Raw genomic sequence first — 26,559 nt, 5'->3', positions numbered from 1 at the left:
CAGGCACACTGATGCTCCACTCACCAGGCTAAAGAAGGAGGAAGTTACTGTCAGCTGCCTGTCAGGTGCCAGGATCCACCACATAACGCACGCACTCAGGTCACTCCACAACAAGTACAAATATGACACTGCCATTGTCCATGTTGGTGTGAATGACCTGAGACGTACCTCCCTGGACCACATGAAAAGAGACATGGAGGAGCTCTCCGATCTTGTAGCCCAGGCAGGTATGACCCTAGCTCTGAGTAGCATCCTGCCATAGCCCAGAATTATACTGCAGTACAAGGACAAAATGATTGACTTCAACAATTGGCTAAGCTTCTGGTATCATTCTAAGGGGATCCAGTATTTGTCTGCCTGGGACGACATGATCGACAGACCACAATGCTTTGCCAGAGATGGTCTGCACCTGTCACCCTTGGGATTCTGGATACTGGCTAAGGCTCTTGCCACCCCTATAGTGCTTTTGTTAGGCAAGGTTCAAATGACAAATTCCCACCATAACAGGTACAAGCAAGCAAAATCTGAGGGTAAGGCTACTCAATGCTAGAAGTCTAAACCTCAAAATGCACTCACTCGAGGCACTCCTTAAAATGGAGAACATCGACATCTGTGCAGTGACAGAGACCTGTTTCAAAGCTCCAGAGAGCACCCCTGCGTTACCAGGCTATAATTCATACAACACCTTTTGGCCACCTAACCCGGAATGAAGCACTAAAGGTGGAGGTGTGTCCATATTCATTAAGGATATCCACACCTCCAGGCTAGTTGCACAGCATAGTGCATCTGAGATTATCCACGTGCAACTAACTCTGGGTAAGACCGCAATCCAAATTGTAGCTTGCTACAGACCACCCCCACCATGCCCCAGGATTTCCACTCCTCATTTCTTGATGCACTGAAAAGTATTAGGGTACAACCCAACACCCTAATAATGTGCAATTTCAACTACCCCACCATCAACTGGGAAAACTACTCGTGTACCAACTCCTTTGCTCAACATTTTCTGGAATTCATAAATTCCAACGCCTTGGATCAACTTATTCACACCCCCACCAGGGGCAGCAATATCCTAGACCTGGTCATTACCAACATGGGCAACTGGTGTTCCACACCAGAGGTCAATTCCTCATTGGTCAGATCTGACCACAAGCTAATCACCCTAGACATCCACATCCTGCCCCCACCCCCAATTAGGGAAACCACCATAAAAAACTTCTCCAAAGCCAACTTCACACTTCTTAAGACAGAAGTGGCAAACTTCACGATACCCATGCAGACGGACAATAGAGGCTGTTGTTGTGTCTTTCGGCTTTTCCTGGTTAGGGGTCGCCACAGCGGAACTCCGGTCTGCTAATGATTGGCAGTAGATTTTTACGTGCCGAGTTGCCGGCCCTGACGCACAACCTTCAACAAAGGTACGCCCATTCACGCATGTCTCCACACAGAAGACGCTCTAGCTGAGAATCGAACAGGGCAATGTCTTACTGTGATGCGACAATGCTACCGCAGCACCACCACCGCAGTCCAGACGGACAATAGAGGTATGACTGCTGAATCCTATTTATAAGCACTTACACGAGTGCATGGATCATGCTATCCCTAATAGAACCAAGATGCTATCCTCCAAAAAAAAAAGCCAGTCTGGTGGTCCTCTGCCATAAACAAACTCTACAACAGAAGAAAGAAACTGTTGCAAAAAAGAGTAAAATCCCATGACTGGAGGAGCTCCCTGGTCAACCTCAGTAAGAAGCTGAGATCCCTCAAAATCTTCCAAAGCTGGTTATGAAAACAAAATTGCCACTGACTCTGAAGACAACCACAAATCATTCTATAACTATGCCAAGAATCTCAATGGCAACACTCAAATCTGCTCTGAGTTACAGCACAATGGCACTAAATATACAGAACCAACTGATATTGCCAACATCCTGGCAGATAAGTTCAGTGCTAACTTTACCCCCTTCTCACCCCCTAGAGGTTCCATCTCTATACTGGAAGAATGCAAAGTTCCTGTAATCACGGCTGCACAGGTAAATAACACACCCTCCAAAGCTAAGAACACAGCATCCATGGGACCTTATAATACCCCAGGCTGCGTTCTACATGAACTACAGAATGCACTGGCACCCTACCTAAGTACCATGTTCAGTCATAGCCTCACCTCAGGCTTTGTGCCCACTGAATGGTGCACCGTTATCCCACTCCACAAAGGGGGAGCCATGATGGACCCTGGGAACTACCACCCCATTAGTCTGACGAGCCTGGTCTGCAAGGCCATGGAAAGTATCATCATGGAACTCATAAACAAAGACAGTGGTAATCTCCAAACTCTGGACCCTACCCAGTTCGGGTTTGTAAAAGGCAGATCATGTCTCCTAAACCTGATTGACTTCTTTGAAGAAGTCACCAAAGCCATAGATGAGGGTAAGGTGGTTCACACAGCTTAGCTAGATCTCGCCAAGGCTTTCAACACCATCCCCCACTCTGGAATTATAGATAAGCTCACTAAACTAGGTATAAATCCCTATGTAACAAGATGGGTTGCCAACTGGCTCATGGACAGAACCCACACTGTGAAAGTAGCAGACTCCAAATCCGACTTCAGACCAGTAACAAGTGGACAGTAACAAGTGGAGTACCACAGGGTTCAGTCCTGGGTCCTCTCCTGTTTGGTATCTACTTCTTTGAAGTGCAGGCTAACACAGATGGTCTTTGGCTAACAAAGTTTGCAATGACTGCAAAGTAGGAGCCATAATCGAAACTCCTAACAATGTGGACATACTACAAAAGGGCCTCACTGAGACAGATGCCTGGTGTCAAAGCCATGGCCTGAAGATCAATGCTAAAAAGTGTATTGTCATCCCCTTTGGTAAAAACTCTGTACCCATGAACTACCACATAACTGGTAGTCTACTTAATGCTGAAAGTGTGATAAGACACCTTGGGACGCAGGTGGACAGTAGTCTCTCCTTTGATAATCACATTGCCACAGTGGTCAGGAAATCCTTCTACGTGGCGCACCTCATCACAAAAGGTTTCTCATCCAGGAAAAAAGAGGTCATTGTTCCCCCCTACTCATCACTCATTAGACCCATTATGGAGTACAACACCCCTTTTGGTATATACCTCACAAGACATCTGCAACAACTGGAAAGGCCACAGAAATACTTCACAAAGAGGATTACTGGCCTCAAACAGATGCCCTATGCAGACCATCTCAAAAAACTCCAGCTTTACTCCATCGCCTACTCAGAGGCAATCTCTGCTTAACATACAAAGCTATGTTAAACCCAGAGCTGTTGGACATGCTCCACTTAAAGAAACCCCAATCCCTCCGAGCTACATGCTTTAGGGACCTAAACCTTGTCACTACAATAAACAGAACCTGCTGGAGGGATAGATTCCTGTCCCAGAGACTTCCTGTACTCTGGAACAGACTACCTGTCTATGTCAAATGGAGCTTCTCATTAGCACTCTTCAAGAAAAATCTTGATGATTGGATGGGAAATAGGAAATTCACCCCAGGGATCACTTATGTGGCTCTGCTCGACAGGGGCACAGGAAAATAATTTTCTTGGGTGGTGAAAGCCAGGGTACCTTTTTGCCTAGGCTTATGTAGGCCCTAGGGTTAATAGCCTAGTACCTACCTATGAACCTATTTAGTCAGCCACATATAACACCATTGCAACTTCTAAAAATATGTTAAGAGATATTACAAAATACTGAGCTTGTCCGCAATGTAGATACATCCATGTAGGGCACAATTTGAACTTAAAAAGTATTGATTATAAATTCAAACTGGATCATAAATGTGATTGAAATTCTGCTAGAGTGCTGTACCTCGCCTATTGTGATATTTATCAGCTTTTCTATGTGGAAAAGAGAGAAAGGCCTGTAAGGAAACATATATGTGAGCATTATTATGATCTGAAATTTTTAAATGAAAATAATTATTTTTGTAAACACAAGTTATGTTTTGGTGTGAATAAAATGTTCATGTTTGTGCTTGAACAAATTATTCCCAATGCTTGAGGTAGAACTTGGGAAGATGGGTTTCAATACAGGGAATTACTGTGGCAGCTGAGGCTGGAAGCCAATTCATTCCCTGGGTTAAATGATATGCTGTCTATCAGTAGTGTATTAAATCTGTGAGCCTCCAAATTGTAAATAGTGGTTTCAGTATTATTTTTAATCGTAACCTGCTTTTGTATTTATTTTCATATTTAGATGTGCATTTGTATTTATGATGCCAGTATTCATTAATGGCTAAAAACTGCGTCACGTGATGTGCTTCTTTAATTATTTAAAGGACCTCTACTAATTAATTGACTTTCTGATGAAGTCCCATTCCATAGGGATGAAAGCGCTTAACGTGTTAAATTTTATGGATTTGTGTATTAAACAGTGATTTTTTTTTTTTTTAATTTGGCATTTGGTTTATTTTTATCTTGCTGAGCCTTAGGGACCACCTTGAGTTTGTTTAGTTATTTTGTAGTATCCAAAGGTTTAGTTATATGAGAAGGGGAAGTAGTTGAAACAGGATTTTCTGATCATCTTGCAATATGGCTAGAGATAAAGGAAAACAAGGAATATACGAGGGATATATAAAAATAGGCAAAAGAATAAAAAGGATAAATGAGAAAGCATGGAATGAAGAAGGAAAGAGATTTGTAATACAGTTTTGGAAAGATCATATTACTGTGAGAACATTTTATAAAAATTGCTCTGAATGCTGGATGATATTTAAGGAATTTTTTTAGAGTGGCAATATGTGAAAAAAAGTAGAGGAAGTATAAAAGAACATGCAATGATGCATTGGAAGATTTAGAACATAATGACAGTACATTGACAGAGAAAGAATTGTATGAAAGAGATCAAGAAAAAATACAAGAACTGTTGTATAAGTGATATTTTACAAGGAGAAAGAAAAGTATTGCATTGCTTCAGCAGATTTGTAAAGGAAGATGGTGGTGTTAAGAGAGAAATAATAATGTAAAAGGATAAATAGAACTCAGGGGGGATATGAATAGTGTAGTACAATAAGTACAGGAACTGTTTAAAGAAAAAAGTGAAAAAACATGGAAAGTATAAAAAAAAAAAGTTAACAGGAAAAGAGACTAAAGAGTTAGAAAAGGAGATTTATTTACATGAGATAGATAAATTATTACGACAAGTAAATTATAAATTCGGCTGCAGGCCCATAAGGAATAGGGTTTGAAACATATCCAATTTTAAGTGATTCTCAGATTTGAAGATTTTGAAGAAGTGGTTATATGTAGGTTTTATTTATAAAAAAATATGTAGTGGAGTACTTAAATTCATATGGAAGAAGGAAGATAGAAGAGAATTTAAATAACTGGAGACCAGTTGTATTGAATGATTATAAGATCATTGGGAAAATTAATACAAAAGAGATTTGAAACTAAAATGGAAAATATTATGGAAGATAGCATATATAAAGTGGAAGGTTTGTCAAGAATTATTAATAGAGAAATTGTGGATGATGATATGAATGTAAAAGAAGTGAAAATCATAATAGGAGACCTTAATAAGGCATTCGACACAAGTGAGCATACAATCTTATGGCTAATAATGAAAGAATAGAATACAAGTGAGACAGGAAATTATGTATTTCAGCATATAATAATACCTGTAAATGGCTGGTTAAATGGTATAAGACAGAGATGTCCATTGAGCTGTGTACTCTGCAGTAGTTATAAATGTGATAGTATGTGAAATAAATTACAAAAAGAAGTAGACGTATGTAACACCTGAAGGGTTAAGAATTCCAGTTCTGTTAATATATGCAGATAACATTATAATAATTGCAGAAAACAAAATATGGATAACATAAGTAATAATTTGCAAAAATGAGTGTCTAGAAATTATAGGGATGTCTTTAAGTAAAGGTTTAGGTGGTGTAAACATCGGGGGTATTGAGCCATGCCAAGTTAATATTTCGAACTTGGATACATATGAAAACAGTATTAGAAAATTGCATAACTGTATGTTAAAATATAATACTTTGGCATTAGACAATTTGTTGTTTGAAGAAATGTGTTAACATGGGCATTGTCCCTAAAGAGCTTAGAGTGTATAAATATCCAAACACTGTGGTAGAAGGTTCTGAGTTTCATAAAGAGCTCATAACATTTTTTGATGCTTGCAGTTTATATGTTATGCAGGCTATAATAAAATAAAATGTAAAGGATATGGAAATGTTATATGCGCACGTTGAAAATATAAATAAATGTATAACCAATGATTTGTACACAGTAGAGTAAGAAAGGCTGAAATATGTTAAGATTAGGCCTAAAACAGATGATAAAGTTAACTTCTTAGTGAATAGAAAATTCAAAAAACTTGAGCATGATAAGGTGGAATATGAAGAAAATAGGAGCTACTGAAAACCTAGATGGTCTTGGAATGTTCATGAAGGATGGCAAAAAAGTTATGAGCATGGTGTTACGAGCATGGTTGAGGAGACAATTATATGGAGGATGGGAGACACGGTGAGAATTTATATGGAGAACAATGAGTCATACTTCTATTTCAATAGACAGGACCCTTTATAAGAAGGAAATGGGGTTATTCAAAACCTAGATGCTCTAGGAATTTTTGTGAAGGATGACAGAAAAGCTATGAACATGATAGAAGAGAGAACTGTATAGGGGATGGGAGACATAGAAAGGATTATATGGAGACCAGTGAATCAAATTCTCATTTCAGTATACAGGACCCTTGAGAATTTCCCCCACTTAGGAGACTGGAAGGATTCAGGCAAGAACCCCCCATTTTACAGTTACATCAGGGGGAGGATACCAGAAAGGGGGAGGTTTTGAATGATAATGAAGAAGAAGTTGAGCAAGGCATTTTAAGGGGTACTTTTTAGGTACAGCTGTGGTAACTGTACTAGTGTACATATAAACAAAACTTAATTTAAGCTTTTCTCTAAGGGTTTTAAATTTATCCCTAAGAAGAAATGTGATATTAGTAAGGTATTAATTGACCTTAAATTGTTTATGAGGAAAAATAATCTGGAATTGATGTTCCCTGCACAAGATTTTGTTATAGGACAAGGGGGAACCCTTAGAAACAAAAGTACTTATAATCCCCCTCTGCATATTTAGTTAATCCCCCTCTGCATCTTTAGTTAAAGAATTTTGAGACATTGGTGGAAAGAGTATTAGGGAGAGGTATCCAAGGTTACAAATTTTGTTCCACTCTCCCATTAGAAGAAAATAATTTGTTATATGAACTCAAGAAAAATAGGTAGTGTTAATGGATACCATCATATATGAGGCCAACATGATGGATATTTTAAGTGATGACAGCAAGTATACCAGGGTCTGTATAAATGAGATTAATGTGGCCTATAGGAAAATTGACTTTGCCATAAAATACTTATTTAATGAGGAGATGATAGATGTCGAAATTTTTGTTTTTAAAAAAATATTTGCAAATGGAGAAACCTATAGTACCTTCGATATTTGTTATACCATAAATTCAAAAATATGTTGGACCCTTCTCTTAGGCTAATAGTGGCGGCCAATGGGTCTAAAACTTTCACTGAAATATTTTTGGGACTTCCTAAAAAAACATCAAATCTGATTTATTTACTGATGAGATTTTATTTTTCTACATAGATATAGTAGATTTATTTTCAATAATACCCCATAATATGGCCTAGAATGGTTTGAGGAAGCATTGGTGGAGAAAGTTGGGTTAACCCCAAATAATTTATTTTTCCTTTTTTTTTTTTTTTTTTTTTTTTATATACACCCTTTTCACCTGTTTTCTTGTAATTGTATATATGCATAGTGTTACATTTTTTCACTTTTGACATATTTATTTTTGATACATTTTATGTTTGGATCTTTTTGAGCCCTTTGTGTATTTGAGAGAGTTAGGTGTAATGTTGCTTTTAGGACACTAGATGGTACTTTAAGGTAGTGCTTTAGGAAAGTGTAATGTATATTGTTTTTAGAAATGTTTTTAGACATATTTGTAATTGTTTTATGTTTTATAATCCCCCTCTAGAAATGTTTTTAGACATATTTGTAATTGTTTTATGTTTAAATATTAAATATATTTCTAAGTTATTAAAACATATGTGGTAATAGTTTAATATATGGTTTAATTCATTTTAGTTTTCTGTTTTACTGATATAGTTATTTAGTTATTCTGTGTTGCTGTGACTGTTTATTGAAGTTCAATTGTTTTATCTGTCGATTAACATGATGGGTTATGGGAGATGGAGTATATAAACCCCAGAGTTGTTTTAGTGTGGTACATCTGATGAAGTCTGTGAAACGAAAACACAGTGATTTAGTTAAGTGTTTATATGTTTTTATTATAAAGTTTAATTTGGATAATCAGGAGTCGAGCCTGGTTCCTCTGCAGTGCTTTTTTGGCTGATTATTGGTTGCTGCACTGTGGCTTAAGCATTGTTTTCCTGCTTAAACATCTGGGGTGTATATTTTTACAATGAATAAAATTTCTGTGTTCAGTATAAAATTTGGGAATAAAGATGTAAGTAGAATTCAGTGGAAAAAACAATGGAAGAAATCAATCCTGTCTTTTTTGGAGAACATACAAATTATCATTCAGAAAATGCTTATTTGATAAATTCAGTACTGATGGGAAAATAGCATACTTAGCAAGTATACTTATGTTGCCAACGATATTTGAAAAGAAATTATTGTAGATCATTTTTTCGTGTATATGGGGTTCTAGATTAAAGCCAGTAGGAGGAGGAATTTTGCATGTAATTAAAGGAGGAGATGGTTTAGGGTTAAATAACCCAGTGGTATACACTGTATCATTAAATTTGTACAAACTGTTAAAGTTGATAAATGAAAAAGATGATAAATCAGTAGTAAAACTGTATAAATATAAGTATGATAATTTTGGAGTGTGGTAAAAGAGAAAGTGTATAAATCAAGAAATAAAATGTTACCAAGAAAATATTTGTAGAAAATATAAACTGATATAGAAAAACATAGAAAAGTATGGCATAAGAATGAAATGATAAAAACATTACTATTTAAAACCATGGGAAGATCTAACAGATGAAAACATTTAAAGCTATAAAAATAAGAAGCAAATGATGTAATCATTAAATAGAATGTCAAGATTTTTTGTGGAGACTGGTAACAGATAAATTGCCAGTAGAAGTAAATGTTTCTTATAAAAAGAAAAGTGATAGAATATATTTATAGAAGGAAATGTTTCTTATAAAAAGAAAAGTGATAGAATATATTTATATTGTCAAGAAGAAGAAACTACAGAATGTGTTTTTGAAATGTAAAAAAGTTAAAAAAATGTAAAGAAGATTTTTTGAAGGTATAAAACAAGTGGAAAAATATAAACATGGATATGATTAAATATGGTTATTATAAGAACAGAAGTAGAGTATGTTAAAAGAATAAATTAAAAGTTATTACGAGTTATATGGAATGAAATAAATGAAATTGTTTTAATGATAAATGGATTTTAGCAACAATATTAAGTAAAATCAGATGATGTTTATGAAAAAAATTAGTGCGGATCTAATAGGGATGAAAATTTAGCATGCTTCTAAAGGAAATTATGAATATGTGTAAACAGATTTGTATGTTTATATTTGTATTTATGTAAATCTTCTTCTTCTTCCGGCTTTTCCCGGATAGGGGTCGCCACAGCAGATCACCGTCCCCTCATGATTGGCAGTGGAGTTTTACAGTGTCGAGTTGCCAGCCCGATGCCCAACCTTCCACAGAAGGCACACACACACACACACACACACACACACACACACACACACACACACACACACACACACACACACACACACACACACACACACACCTACGGCCAATTTAGTGTGTCCAATCCACCTACAGCATGTCTTTGGGATGTGGGAGGAAACCGGAGCACCTGGAGAAAACCCACGTGACCACAGGGAGGACATGCAAACTCTGCACAGAAGGCACCCCAGCCGAGGATCGGACCAGAGAACCTCTTGCTGTGAGGCGGCAGTGCTAACCACTGTACCACCATGGCCGCCCATTTGTATTTATGTAAATATTTGTAAATATTTTGTAAATAAGAGTTCCTTTTGTATATAAATATAGGACCCCCACTATATTTGATGGATGGTGTGGGATCTTTTACATCCACCTGAGATGCCATCAATTCAAGCAGATAGTGTATTAGTTCTGGTTTAAGCACTTGGGCTTCAGGCCAGTTATTTTACATTAAGAAGGTTCGTGGTCTGCACTCTTGTGTGAGGAGAGGCTGGACTCTGCCCTTCTGAGTTGGGAATTTCTGGTTAAAGGCTTATAGTGCCTGCATATTTGAACTGTTTCTTACTGAAATTGGTACACCTTGTTTGCTGTAACATAGACTAGATCCAGGCCTGCTGAATTTAGCTTTGTTTGTATGCTTGTTGTTTGTTTGCTTGTTATTTCCCTGAAACGCTAATTCCACCTAAAACACAGCTTTTCAGTGCTTCTGTGGATCCCTAGTGATATCTGCATTGCTTACTGTACTTATTTCCTTGTTTCCTTGAAAGAAAGTTAATGTTTGTCATTTTTGCATTTAAGTTACCTGTAACACATTGCATTTAAGTTACCTGGCACTTGCTCACTAAAGCAATTATATAAGTCTGCACTAAAAAATTAAAAGCACTACACCCTCACAAAACTCCCCTTGAGTACCTTGTTCCCCATTAGCCCTTTTTTTCAATTATAAAGGAATTCCCAATATTATTCTAGCATGTCCAAAGGTCAGTTGTCAATCTCCTCTCCGGTCCAGCTGGTGAATCTGGGAATCTTGAGGCAATGTTACAACTGCCTCATGTACACAGACAACCCTCTCCTCCTCCCAACAAATTCCAACACATGTGAGAGATGCAACCATATAGCCATACTGGAGGCTAAGCTCTCTCAACTCAGTACTGGCGAAACCAGTCAGGAGGAGAAGGAAACCACACTCACTACAATTCCAGTCTCACATAGACCTACCACAACACACAAAACATACTCGGAGGCTCTAAATAAAAATCTGCCTAAGCAGCAGAGACCTCCAAAGCAGACACCCAAGCAACCGCTACCCCCAAACAAAACACGTGCAACACATAGCTCACAAAGCCAGTGTGCCGAACAGTCACAACCCTTAAGGCTAAACAACACACCTGATACACTTCTAATAGGTGACTCTATCGTCAGGCACACTGACGTCCCGCTCACCAGGCTGAACAAGAAGGTCACGGTGAGCTGCCTGTCGGGCGCTAGGATCCGCCACATAACACAAGCACTCAGGTCACTCCAAGGCAGGTACAAATATGACTCAGTCATTGTCCATGCTGGTGTGAATGACCTGAGATGTACCTCCCTGGACTACATGAAAAGAGACATAGAGGAGCTCTCTGAGCATGTAGCCCAGGCTGGTATGACCCTGACCTTGAGTAGCATCTTACCCTCACCAAGAATGATGCCACAATATGAAGACAAGATGATCAATTTCAACAATTGGCTTAAATATTGGTGTCATTTGAAGGGGATCCAATGCCTGTCAGCGTGGGATGACATGCCCGACAAGCCACGATGCTTCACTAGGGACGGCTTGCACCTGTCACCCCTGGGCTTTCGGATATTGGCAAAGGCTCTTGCTACCACCATAGTGCCTTTCTCCGGCAAGGCTCAAAAGACAAACCCACCTCCATAGGTATCACAAGGGATAAGAAACTTAGAGTAATGCTACTCAACGCCAGAAGTCTAAACCTCAAGATGCACGCACTCGGAACACTCCTTAGCATGGAGAACATCGATATCTGTGCAGTAACAGAAACCTGGTTCAAGGTTCCCGAGAGCACCCCAGCACTACCAGGTTATACCTCATACCATGCTTTTCGGCCCCAAAACTTGGACCGAACCACAAAAGGAGGGGGAGTATCAATATTCGTCAAAGATACCCACACCTCCAGGTTGGTGGCACAGCACGAAGCATCAGAGACTATCCATGTGCAACTAACAGTGGGTAAAACTGCCTTCCAGTTTACAGTCTGCTACAGACCACCCTCCCAAACCCAGGAACCCCACTCGGCCTTCCTGAGAACACTGGAAAATATGAAGGTCTCTCCAAACACCATTATATTGGGCGACTTCAACTACCCAAACATAAACTGGGAGCATTACTCTAGCGCCAACACCCTAGCCCAAAGGTTCCTAGAATTTATAAACTCAGATGCTGTGGAACAACTTGTTACCACTCCCACAAGAGGGGAAAACATACTGGACCTGATCATCACCAACATGGGGACTCTATGCTCCAGACCAGAAGTGTATTCCTGTCTGGTAAGATCAGACCATAAACTAATCTCACTGGATAGTCACATCCCAACTCCACCCCCTGCCTTGAAAACCACAGTGAAAAACTTCTCTAAAGCAAATTTCACACTCCTCAAAACCGAGGTGGAATCCTTCAAAGCCCCCGGGCCTGTGGAAAATACGGCCCAGACCGCAGAATCCTTTATAAATGCATTCTATGAACACCTTCAGGAATGCATGGATCATGCAATCCCAAATAAAACCAAGACCCAATCCTCCAAAGGTGGACCCCAGCCATCAACAAACTATACAATAGAAGGAGGTAGCTACTACATGATGGAGCAAAATCCCAAAAAGGGAAGGCATCTCTGATCAGTATTAGCAAAAAACTACGGGCACTCATAAAATCGTCTAAGGCCAGCTTTGAGAGAAAAATTGCACAGGACACTAAGGATAATCACAAGGCTTTCTTTAGTTATGTTAGGAACCTGGGTGGGAATTCCCGGATATGCTCAGAATTAGTCCAAAATGACAAAAAATACATCGAACCCACAGACATTGCCAACATCCTAGCTGACAGGTTCAGTGCAAACTCCCCCCCCCCTCCCCACCAAAAGGGCAAATATCTATCCCAGCAGAGTGCTGCCCCCCTGACATCTCAGATGCTCAGGTAAGAGCTGCCCTCTCCAAAGCAAAAAACACAGCATCAATGGGACCAGACGGTGTCTCTGGCTGCATCCTACATGAACTCCAAGAAGAGCTAAACCCAAACATAAAACTACTGTTCATTCTCAGCCTTGCTACAGGATATGTACCCAAAGAGTGGCGTATAGCAACAGTGGTCCCTCTCCACAAAGGTGGTGCCTCAATGGATCCTGGAAACTATCGCCCCATAAGCCTGACTAGCTTGGTCTGCAAAGCTATGGAAAGGATCATCATGGACCTCATAAATAAAGATATTGGGGACTACAGACACTGGATCTTACCCAGTTCGGCTTTGTTAAGGGCAGATCCTGCCTCTTAAACCTGGTTGATTTCTTTGAAACAGTCACCAAGGCCATTGACGAGGGGAAGGTGGTCCACACAGCCTACCTGGACCTCACAAAAGCCTTCGATACAATACTCCACTCGGGCATTATAGATAAGCTCACCAACTTAAATATAAACCCCTATGTCACTAGGTGGGTTGCAAACTGGCTCAAGGACAGAACCCACATGGTTAGAATTGCTGGAGCCATGTCAGACTCCAAACCAGTTACAAGTGGCATCCCACAAGGCTCAGTCCTGGGACCTCTCTTGTTCTGTGTTGGCCTGTACCTCCGAGAAATATATACCGAAGGACTGTGGCTGACCAAGTTCGCAGATTACTGCAAACTGGGTACCATAATCGACTCTCCAGCCGACACAAGCATCCTCCAAAAGGGCCTCATAGAAACAGGCAACTGGTGCCAGAGCCATGGCCTCAAGCTAAATGCCAAAAAGTGTATAGTCATCCCCTTTGGCAAAAACAAAGTGCCCACAAATTACCACATAAGTGATAATCCATTAAGTACAGAAGAAGTAAAGTGATAATCCATTAAGTACAGAAGAAGTAATTAGGGACCTGGGGACCCAAGTTGATAGCAATCTCTCATTTGACAACCACATGGCCAAAGTGGTTAGAAAAACATTTTATATAACCCACCTAATCATGAAGGGATTCACATCTAGATCAGGGGAGGTCATCGTGCCTCTTTACTCATCCCTCATCAGGCCCATAATTGAGTACAATGCCCCTTTTGGGATGTACCTTACCAGATACCTGCAGCAACTGGAAAGACCCCAAAAGTACCTCACTAAGAGGATCAAAGGGCTCAAGCAGAGGCCATATGCTGCCCGGTTAAAGAAACTCCAGCTCTACTCAGTGGCATACCGCCTGCTCTGAGGCGATCTGTGCCTGACATATAAAGCCATGTCCAACCCGGAATTAATGGACATGCTGCACCTCAGAAAATCCAAATCCCATCGAGCTACTCGCTTGAGAGACTTGAACCTCAGCACTGAAATAAGTAGGACATGCTGGAGGGACAGATTCATAACCCAGAGGCTCCCTTCACTCTGGAATAAAATCCCAGTCCAGGTTAGGCAGAGTCCCTCATTGACTCTCTTCAAGAGGAATCTTGATGAGTGGATAGGATATCGTAGGTTTACCCCGGGTATCACTTCTGTGTCACTGTTAGACAGAGGCACAGTATACTAACCTCGAAAAAGGGCATAGCAAAATTAATTTAAAATGGGTGGCGAAAGCCAAACACACTCTGGCTAGGCTTATAAATGCCCTAGGGCAGATAGCCTAGTATGAACCTGTGAACCTATAGGGCCTTGGTTTAACATCTCAGACTAATGATAACACACTAAGGAGTGTGTCAGCAGTTGATATTCCGGGTCTGTATTACCTGATCAAAAGACGTTTACATTAAATGCCTTTTCAGCAACACATAAACAGCAAACTCCCAAAACTCTGAATGGCCACTTTAGCAAATTTTTTTTCCCAGGTGAAAAAATCGTTTGGCCAGCCCAACACTAGACAAACTCTCAGACCTTATGAAGTGGGGGGCTTTGACCCCCCAACTAAATATGTCAACTCCAAGATTGCACTACAGTAGAGAAAAGGGCAAATTCCTGACAATGGCCAAAAGGTTTTTTCCTCTGGGAAACATTCGCTGAAGTGGCCGTTCGGGGTTTTGGGACTTCGCTGTTTGTGTTGATGAAAAGGCATTCAATGAAAACACCTTTTGACAAGGTAATATAGAACTGATCTGCCTGGTGTAGGAATAGAACCTACAGCCTACTGCACCAAAGGTGAGTGTGCTACTTATTCTGCCACTGACACTGCAGTCCAGTCCCAGCCTTGGATATGAACTTTGTACCAGCACATCTGTGTTTCTACGTTTTGTACAAAGCACCATTTGTAAAGAGCACTAGTAGAAACTAGTAATCCAAGAAAAGAGTGCTCAATTGGCAAAAGCAACACCACAAGCTTCACACAATACTTCCACGTTACAAAGTCTTTATTCCTTTGAAAAAGTTAAGCGCTTTCATCCCTTTTATAACACTCTGGGACTTCTTCAGAACTAATTGTGACAATGAAGTCTCTTCCTTTGTATACATAAAATAAATCAACAATTAAATATTTGCAATTACTGTGACACAAAAAGTAGAAAATTTAGTCAGTTTTATTTCACCTGTCCCTTTTATGGCATGGTTTTTCAACTCTGAATTCAAGTGTGCCAGTGGCAGAAATGCTCTTTTCATCCGGTAGGTGAATGCCTGAGAAAAAGTTTTACTGGAAGAACTATCAGAATGAGGAATCACAGTATTGTGGTATCTCACAGTGGATTAGGGTTATGAGTGGCTAAAGAGACTTATTCTGCAGTCCTCGATTTCAATCACTTCCCAGTTGCATACCAAGTGACTTAACTTTTTAACCAGACAGCTTTTCAGGTTTGCCTGTGTTTAGGAAAAAAAAGTACTTTTATCTAGTGGATTTTTCCCTTAAATGAATGAATGAATGAGAGCTCACTCTGCCAGACATATTCAGAATGAGAAGCTGTCAGAGAGAAAATATGCGTAACTGTCCTTTTCTGGTGAAATTACAAAGAAGATTTAACTTTTTCTTCCCTTGAGGTGAAGAGCTGTGTTTTTCAGAAACTGAATCTTCTCTTTCTTCAGCATTTTGCAGGCATATGTCATTAATCACAGAATGTCAGTGAAATGTCTAGTACGATGGATGTATGAGGTCTAGTATAGTCCATCAGATTTTATTCATGCAGTGTTTTAGCAGGTAACTTGATTTGGCATTTGTATTTCAGGAGTAAAAGGGTTGTGGTTCAGGTAGTTATTTTTTTTTCACCTCTGGTGTTTTATTTGGAGAAGTTTACATCAAATGCACAGTTCACTTTGTAAGATGTGGCTTCCATACATTTACGTTAATGAGAGACTATTTATATCTGAATGCATTATTTTTGTGACTGGAAGGAATGATTCACTTTAATTGCATTTTTGCTTTGTACTTGTACCTGTATGAATAACTGTATAATAAAAAAAAATACAAACCAGTAGACAAAATATGTCTGGTAAACATTAGAAGAAAATAAACTGTATTGGTCAAGTGTAGTTATGTTAGACTAATTTAGTACAAGGTGGCAGTTCAGTGGTTAAGGTTTCTGCTGCACAGCTTCAGGTCCCAGGTTTCATTCTTCAACTCCCTTCACTGCCTGTAAAATGTCTATGTTCTTCACTGCTTCTAAGACCTTTGTTTCCTTCCACCACCCCAAAACCCATGCTAGATTATTTGCTATGCTGAAATTATTGGTATTTCTAACATTTACCTTTGCCTTGCAGCTTGGATGGTGTATGAAAAGATGTTTACGTAGACTGCATTCACATACTTGGTAAATGCATTTAAAACATTTTCACATTTTATGCATTTGTCTAAAATATTAGACTTTCAAAGGCTTGTCCTAAAAAATGTCTGTGTGTAGACACTTGGGGAGCTGTCTTGACCCCTCATGTACTTTCTGTCACCATAAAGTTGTAGCACCTAAACAGATCCCTGTTATCCCTTCTGTGTGGGGTAAAGGGGTAGGACCCTGACTGTACCTCAGATGACCTGTGTTCAAACTTGGGAATGATGGAAGAGCTGGTTGTGGAGTTAGGCTGGTTGGGAATGAGATTCATTTGTCATCTTTCCCATGCAGGGGGGGGGGGTCAAACCCTTGTGATACTCAACTGCAGTTTGAGGTTTAGCTGACAACAAGAGTCAAGGTAATGTCACACTCGGACTTCCACAATGGCTGCACACTGAATAACAGCTTAATTTCAGCTCTCCTATTGTGAAAACAGAAACACAAAATGAGAACCAGTGAATTTGTTTTTTGGGTAAAATTCAGTTACTGGATAGTAAGTGCACTGCTTGGATGCAGCAAAAAGAAAATTTAGAGAACCTGAAAGAAAATCTATTACAAAAGGTGAGGAAAAAAATCACTGGCAGGAGAGAATCCTGTAGCTGTTCAGCAAAAAGCAGTTCAAGCTCCAGTTTTGGTGCAAAATATGATTTCCAGTAATCAAGAGGAAAATTTGTCAAATGTGCTCAGAGCTGATTACAATAAATGAAACACTGAAGGAGTATACCTACTCAAATAATAAAAGGCTGGAAAAAATGGAAGACACTTTAGACAGATCTTCAGATGAGCTGATAAAACTGCAAAAATCAAAAGTCAAAATGAAGAAAAGATTGCTTGAGACTGCTCAAGAAGAGATGTTTCAAAAAATAGTAGCTTTAGAGGACAGAACACTTAGGGAAAACCTGAGATTTTCTGCTGTACCAGAGAAACTGGAAGAAACAGACTGTATTAATTTTATGAAAGCACAAATAAGCAGCTGGACTTGTATTCCATTGCAAGAGTTATAATTGAAAGGGGACATCTCATGTATTCTCCAAACCTGGCCATTTGAAAGAAGTCAATACCTCCAGCAGTGAAGATGCAGTCCTACCAGCAGAAGGGCAAAGTACTAAAAGTTGCAGACAGAGTTTGTGGAAATGATTACTCACTGTACACCAGGAAGAAGAAGAGTAAATGTATTCCAGCAATCAGGGAATGTTGAAAAGCAGGTGTGAGATTCAAGCTGCTGTTTCCAGTTATCTTCCGAACATTTTTTTCCTGATGGGTCAAAGTAATTTTTGATGCAGAACATGGAAATACAAGACTGTCCAACCAAAAGTGAGATATCAAACAGAAAGGTATTCTGCTTCCTATTCTTCTGATAGTAAAGCTGAGAGAGAGACTGTGCCAGTGAACCTTTTTCAGTCTTCCAAAGGAAAATGCTTGAGAGAGACAAAAAAGCACAGGAGTTGACTCGAAGAACCAGAAGTACATTAGAAATGAACCGGAGGTGGAGATCAACAGGAAGAAGACCAGTAAGTCACAAATTCACAAATTTTAAATATTAAATTTAGGACTACAAAGTATCAGACACATTTGTGAAATATGGTGAAGCAAGAAAACCTGGAAATAATGTACCTTTTTGACTTTGTTAAACTTGTAGGGGACTCCAAAGCATGTGCCCTACTTCATGTCATTAATTTTTGGAAGAAGATTAAGGAGTGAGGAAGAGGAAGGAAAGAGGTAACTGTAAGTAAAACAGTTTTTGTTAACAGTATTTTTTATAAAATATGACATACACTGCATGTTATAAAGTAAAGATTTTTCAGTTATTTTTGTGTGAAATAGGGATGCTAAAGTACACAGGTGACCTTTGTTTTTCTAATTGACATGCATGTTTTTGCTTTTGCATAGGAGAATGACTACATTAAGGGCCTTGGCTTGAACTAACAAGTTATAAGGGGAGCAAATACTAAGTTTTCCTTTAGCAAACAAATGTTCATGGTGCAACTTGAAAAGCTTGTAGCTGAAGGCAACTGTGTAATAATGTATGGTGATTAACTGATAAGGACAATAAAAAAACAGAACACTCAATTTCTTTCAATGGCTGAAAGATAATGCTTTCAGAAAGCATCCAGGTTGTTTTCTACATCTGGTACAGGAATAAAGATGAGGCAAAAATAGACAGGACTTAGTGTAAGTAGAAGCACAGGCTGCACCATGCGTCTTAGCATGGATAACCTTAATTATATGTTAACTAAACTCTGCAACTGTCAATCTGGGATAACTGTTCTTATTAGGTGGATTAAACTACATTATTTGAAGATCTACATAGTTTTGTATATTTGTGTTAAATTAATAGGTTATGAAGTGTTGTTGTGGGTCTTTTTTTTGAGGGTTTTCCTTAAAACAACAAGTCTTACAAGATGTGACATAGGTTCAAATGGATATGGCAAGAAACAACTGTGTAAAAGATCAACCTGCCAAATTTTGTGTTACATGCATACACTAAAGCTGTAACTAGGCATATAAAGAGCTGTTATGCATAACAGGGTGGGAATACTAACTTATCATAATGGAAACACTTTCCATATTATCTTTGAATGTGAATGGTCTGACGTATATATAAAAAGGAAAGAGTAGTGAATTATATTAAAAATATATAGAATGCAAATAGCTATAGACAGAAATGAGGATGTAAATATGATAAAGAAAGGATTTCAGGATGGTTATTCAGTGGAATTTCTGGGGCAAAGGAAATGTGGGGCGAGGTGCTTATATTAATTGCTAGAGGAGTTCCAGTAGTGGTAGAAGAGGAAAACTTACAATAATGGTAATGTTAGATTTGTGGTAGTATGGGACAACTAGCAAGGGAGGAGAGGCATGCTGGCAGGCATTTATATTCCACCTAAACTTGCTACAGTGGAGCTTTCAGTAGGGAATATTATTTACAGGTGGGGAATGGAGTTTGATTTGCAACAGTGAGGATGTATCTGGTGGCCTAGATTGGAAAGTGTAACAAAGGAGGGTAGATTTGAAAAAAATTATGAAAATATTTTGCATGGAAGATGTGAATTCAGTAGTAGGAGCTCTGAGAGAATTTACATATTATTCCTCAAGGTAAAAAAACACTGGGCTAGGCTAGACAGAAATTATATTTCACAGGAACATGAGCATTTAATTGCAAGTTTTGATACACGTCCAATAATTATTTCAGATCATGAGCCAATAATAAATAAAATAAAAATGCAGAGTAATGAAATAAAAATGAAACACTGGCACTTCCCCACTTATCTGTTAAACATTGAGGAATTTAAGGAATGGGTAGTGAAAATTATTTGGGAGTTATTGGAGAATTTAGAAATAAATTCTTTCAGAAAATATAGCTAAGGATTGGGGTTAAAATCAAAGCAGAGCTTAAAAATAGGGTAGATTAAAAGTAGCAATTATTTAGAAGGACTGGCACAGGTTACAGTATTACAGAATAAGGGGTATCTTGCAGAACAAGGGGTATCTTACAGAACAAGAGGCATGAATGCAGAGTGCTAAAGAGAAATGACTTTATAAAGATTGCTGTTCAGCAACTTTTTTTTTGATAATAAAGAGTACAAAAGCTTTTTCTCACAATGGTTTAGGCAACAGAAAGTAGACAGTGATGTTGCCAAGCTTAGGAAACCTAAAGCAAGGAAAATAACCAGAGATCCTGTAGAGGTATTTTCATAGTGGTTCCAAAATATTTCTAATCTGTATAAAGAAGAGAAATGTGGAAATCAAGAAAAAGTGTAAATGGAGGTGTTTATTGAGGAATTAAATATGCCAAGGTTGGAGGTAGATGAGGCTTAATTTAATAACAGGATAGGAGGAGATGAGATAAAATGGTGATGTATAACCAATCTACAGGAAAGTCTCCAGGAATAGATGGTATTTCTGTGGAAATTTGGAAGCTAGGAAGGAAGAAAGTGATAACAATTTGGAAGGATTTGTTTAACAGTATTTTAAAGGAGGAAAAGCACCAGCATCCTGGAAGAAAGCTGTAGTGGCTGTAATAACTATAAATGGTAAAGTCCCATCAGATCCGACTTCGTATAGGCCCATGTTGATTCAAAACCATGATTAAGTGTTTGTCTACAATGGCTAAAAAAAATGGCGAAGGTGATACCAAAAATGATGGATATGGATCAACGTGGTTTTGTGGAGGGGAGGTAAACATTTGACAACATAAATAGAACAGTGATGATCCAGGGGGAAGCATGGGGAATGTAAGAAAATACCACTATTGTTGATGGGTCTTGATGCAGAGAAAGCATTCGACACAGTAAGCTGTGATGTTTATGAGTAGGGCAATGGAAGTATTTGCATTTTGTCCTAATAAGATTTGATTGGGAGGCTATATGAGGCTATATGAGGGCTCAGAGGTGAAAATTTAAGTGTAATGGGCTTCCTCTCTTATAAGTTCTGTATGAGCAGAAGAACCAGTCAGGGTTGTCCTCTTCCCCATTTGTTATTTGCATTCTGTTAAGAACCATTGGCAAAGAAAATAAGGGACTCCGAAATTGAACGATATAATTGGTATGGTAGTCAAGAAACGTTGGCTTTATTTGCAGATGATGTGTTTTGAACCTGATAAAACCAGAAAATTGCATTTCAGCATTACGGAACATTCTGTAACAGTTTCAAGTCTTATTTTTGCAATACAAAATTAATGAAGGTAAAACAAAGGCAGTAGCTATAAAATATATACCCACACATGAATTGGTTCAGCAGCACTCATATTTATGGGAACATGACAAAACGAAGTACTTAAGAGTATGGATAAAAAGGATTCTGCTATGACATCTAAAGATATGTGGGAAGAGACTAAACAAAAGGTAATACAAAAACGGAGAAACTGGAAGCTCTGCCTTATGAATATGGTTAGCAAGATGCAATCAGTGAAAATGTTTTAGTCCCTTAAGTTTTATGTGCAGGTCAGGCATGTTCTTCTCCACTAGAGGAGAAGTTGTGGACAAAAAGAGTTGAAGGAATTTGTCTGGGAGAGCCAGAGCCAAGTGGGATAAACTCTCTCAACAGAAAAAGGTGGTTTCGAGTTCCCTGATATGAAGGGATATTTTAGAGCTAGATAGTCAAGGTGCATGCACATAACACAAGCAGAAGGTTATAGTTCAAAGTGGAAATAGATAATGATGAATTGGGGGGCTTAGTTCAAGAAACAGGATGAGAGTGGGATTTTGAATGCAGATCATTAAGGAAAATAATCACTGAATAGAATATTATATTCATAAAACTGCAAGAAATATTTTAATAGGTAAGCCAACATGGGAATATAGAAAGGAGATTTTGCCAAAACAGATACAGAAAATAGTCATACATTGGGAATTTTCTGGAGAAAACTGGCAAAGTATTGGGAGTAAATAATTAGAGAGGGAAAGGTAATAGAGTGGGATGAGACCAAGAAGAAGTTCAGACTCTTGGTTACAGACTGCCTTGCCTGATCGGGATTTAATCAGGGTAGAGAGAAAGGAATAAGGGTGTCCTAAGTGAAAGACCTGCTCTGGTAGAGTTTTAGTTGAGTCTAGAACATAAGCTGCTATTTAAAAAGGGGATAATTAGTAGGACATGGAAAATATTGCATAATAATTGTAAGAATCACTCGGAGGATGTTAGAGGAGATTGGGAAGAGAGACTGGAAAAGCAGTTTACAAGAGAACAATGGGAAGATGTGTAGGGTGCCCATGTATGCAGCAAAGTCCCTGAATGTTTAGGATTTTTGCTTGAAAGAGTTTGCATAGGTATCTTTATACTTAGTAGACTTCAAAAGATTTTTTCCTCAGGTAGATAGACATGTTGGAGGTGTGAAAAGGAAGAGAGAGGCAACTAGGAACATGTTTTTTTGGGAAAATGAGTTGTCATATTTAAAAAAATTTCCTACATAGTACTCTGTCAGAAACATTATTAGGGGAGTAAATGGCTGTGCTGTAAGTAAGGAAATAATTCTTTTGAGTTGGGACACAGAATCTGAATTGCCTAGATATAGTAAGGCCTTATTAAGTTCAATTCTGTTGGCTGTCAAACAAGCAGTTACTAGAAAATTTTAATCAAAGTTTAAACCAACTGTATTTGAAGTATTGAATGTTTAAGCACTAACCCATGAGTGGATGTGGGTATATGAGGATTTACTCACGGTTGGTGTGGTTTGATCACAAGGGTGAAGCCTGAGTGATTAAACAAAAACAGCCATGGATAAATACTCATGTACCCACATCCATGAGTGTGTTACTGCTGTTATACATCTACATTATTTAAGAGAAAAATTGCTTATCTTTCTTAAAGAATTAGCATACGTGTTTTTGAATAATAATAACCCATCATTATATAATGTAAAAGAGATAAACTGGAAGAAGGATCTTTATGGAAGGAGCAAATCATATAGAAATAAATGGAATTTGTGCGAACAATACATCCAGAATAATTTTTAAGAGGAGCAGTCAGATTTAAGGGAAGGCAGGAATTGAGTGATTTAATGTAATGTTGGACTGAAAAAACCGTTGTTAATACAGAAAGAAAGCATGTCATGTATTTTGTTGTTGTTTGTCTTTTGGCTTTTCCCGGTTAGGGGTCGCCACAGCGAAACTCCGGTCTGCTAATGATTGGCAGTTGGCTTTTATGGTGTCGAGTTGCCAGCCCGACGCCCAACCTTCAACGAAGGCACGCCCATTCAACGCATGTCTTTTGAACGCCCACTCGACTGCGGGGAGGACATGCAGACTCCAGACAGAAGGCACTCCCAACCCAAGCCGAGAATCGAATGGGAGAACCTCTTGCTGTGACGCAACAATGTTACCACTGCACAAAGCATGTCATGTATAATGTGTGTAAATGGAAGAATGATAATACTGTTTGCTTTCTTTTCTATTAATGTGTGTGCCTCTCTCAAGTGAATTAGTAAAGGTTTAAAATAAAAAAAAAAAAAAAAGAGAGGTCAAGGAATTACCTTACTAAAAATGAAACTAGATATAATGTTTTCATGGTTTCTGTTGTTATAGTCTCTTGACTGACTAGTTCTGAGTAATTCTAGTTTTATATACTGCGGTGGTGGTGCTGCAGTAGCGTTGTAGCCTCACAGTAAGACGTTGTCCTGTTCGATTCTCAGCTAAAGCGTCTTCTGTGTGGAGACATGCGTGAATGGGCGTACCTTCATTGAAGGTTGTGTGTCAGAGCTGGCAACTCGGCACGTAAAAATCTACTGCCAATTATTAGCGGACTGGAGTTCTGCTGTGGCGAACCTTAACCGGGAAAAGCCGAAAGACGCAACAACATAAGAAAAAAGTTTTTTTTTAAATGTGCAAAGTGTAACGTGTATTGTGTATAGCCTTGACAGGGCAATATAATATACCTTGAATAAGTTAGGCGTACTCGATATATCAGTCATACGAGTTGGTGTGGCCTTAGTATTTGTAAAACTCACGTAGAACAACATCACTGTCTCGATAGCCTATGCATCTGTAGGCCTTATGCTTTCACTTGATGTTATTGGATGGGAATTTGGAACAAGAGCACAACATTTTTTTTTTTTTGCTTTTATTTGCTCATTGGCATATAGCACTGATCCTAACGGATCTTTTTTTTTTCAGGCTCAGCCTGGGGTTACTTACTCTGGAAACATAATAAATTATTTACTGCATACATAAACTATTTCTATAAAAACTGGCTTTAGGAAAGCTTGCCCACCTCTAACTAAAAAACAGTACTATGAGAGAGGAATCCCAGGATATTGAAACACAGCTGCTGTCTGCCTCTAAAGGTTCTATGATGTACTGTGCCAGCATAGTCCTCAACTTAGGTTCATAGGTAGGTACTAGGCTATCTGCCCAAAGGCATTTATAAGCCTAGCCAGAATGTGTTGGTTTTTGGCGCCTCCTTAGATTAGTTCCCTGTGCTTATGTTCAGCAGAGCCACTGAAGTGATCCCTGGGGAAAACTTTCTGTTTCCCATCCACTCGTCAAGGTTTCTCTTGAAGAATGCTAGTGAGGAGCTCTGTCTAATGTAGACTGGAATCTTGTTCCAAAGCATGGGAATTCTCTGGGACAGGAATCTATCCCCCCAGCACGTCCCATTTATTGTTGTGGTGCGGTTTAGATCCCTAGAGCGTGTGGCTCGAGGGGATAAGGTTTTCTTTAGGTGGAGCATATCCATCAATTCTGGGTTGGACATGGCCTTATATGTCAGGCAGAGATCACCTCTGAGCAGGCGGTATGCAACCGAGTACAGCTGGAGTTTCTTCAGTCGAGCTGCATAGGGCATCTGTTTGAGGCCAGTGATCCTCTTGGTAAGGTACTTCTGTGGTCTTTCCAGCTGTTGCAGGTGTCTTGTAAGGTACATCCCAAATGGGGCATTGTACTCTATGATGGGTCTGATTAGTGATGAGTAGAGGGGCACAATGAGCTGTTTTTTGATCTGGATGCAAACCCTTTTGTGATTAGGTGGGCCACATAGAAGGATTTTCTAACCACTTTGGCAATGTGATTATCAAAGGAGAGATTACTATCTACTTGGGTCCCCAGATCCCTTATTACGTTTCCAGATTTAGGGACTACCACATATGTGGTAGTTTGTGGGTACTTTGTTATTTCCAAAGGGAATAACTATGCACTTTTTGGCATTTAGCTTGAGGCCATGATTTTGACACCAGGTGTCCGTCTCAGTAAATTTTTGACCCTTTTGGAGGATGTCTGTGTCAGCCGGTGAGTCAATTTATAGCCCCTAGTTTGCAGTTGTCTGCAAACTTGGTCAGCTATAGTCCTCCTGTGCTTGTCTGTACCTCTGAGAAGTATATGCCGAATAGGAGGGGTACCAGGACTGAGCCCTGGGGAATGCCACTTGTAACCGGTTTAGAGTCTGACCTAGCTCCCGCAACTCTCACCATGTGGGTTCTGTCCATGAGCCATTTGGCAACCCATCTTGTGACTTACGGGTTTATGTTCAGGCTGGTGAGCTTGTCTATAATACCAGAATGGGGAATGGTGTTGAAGACCTTTGTGAGGTCTAGGTAAGCTGTGTGTACCACCTTACCCTTGTCTATAGCCTTGGTAACTGTCTCAAAGAAGTCCACCAGGTTTAGGAGGCATGATCTGCCCTTAACAAAGCCGAACTGGGTAGGGTCCAGTGTTTGGAGGTTCCCAATGTCTCTGTTAATGAGTTCCATGATGATGCGCTCCATAGCCTTGCAGACCAAGCTAGTCAGGCTTATAGGGCGATAGTTCCCGGGGTCTGTTGTGGCTCCATCTTTGTGGAGTGGAATAACTGTTGCTGTGTACCACTCTATGGGTACATAGCCTGTGGAGAGGCTGAGTTTGAACAGTGCGTTTAGGTGAGGGGTTAATTTGTCTGTGAGCTCGTGTAGGACGCAGCCTGGGACACCGTCTGGTCTCATTGATGCCATGTTTTTGGCTTTGGAGAAGGCTATTTTAACCTGTGTGTCTGTGATTTCAGGGACTCTACATTCTTCTGGTATGGTTATGGGCCCTTTTGGGGGTGAGAGGGGGGTGAAGTTTGCACTGAACCGGTCTGCCAGGATGTTGGCAATATCGGTTGGTTCAGTGTATTTTGTGCCATTCTGCACTAACTCCGAGCATATCTGAACATTGCCACTTAGATTCTTGACATAGCTAAAGAATGCTTTGTGGTTATCTTTGGAGTCCTTAGCAAGTTTTCTTTCAAAGCTCGCCTTGGACGATTTTATGAGGGATCGTAGTTTCTTGCTGATACTGATCAGGGATGTCTTCCCTTCTTGGGATTTTACTCTTTTCTGTACTAGTTTCCTC

General features: G+C 39.3%; 1 protein-coding gene across 1 annotated transcript in view; it reads left to right on the top strand.

Annotated features, from left to right (window-relative positions):
• Positions 1-26,559, top strand: part of MAP3K9 (mitogen-activated protein kinase kinase kinase 9) — a 1,255,777-nt gene that overhangs the window by 31,492 nt on the left and 1,197,726 nt on the right. The gene's annotated exons all lie outside the window — the stretch shown is intronic.

The sequence above is a fragment of the Protopterus annectens genome, chromosome 6.part0 (assembly GCF_019279795.1).
Source record: "Protopterus annectens isolate FY-2018-M chromosome 6.part0, PAN1.0, whole genome shotgun sequence".
NCBI lineage: Eukaryota > Metazoa > Chordata > Ceratodontiformes > Protopteridae > Protopterus > Protopterus annectens.
The sequence above is the reverse complement of the archived record's forward strand: the minus strand, read 5'-3'. Positions and strand labels throughout refer to the sequence as shown.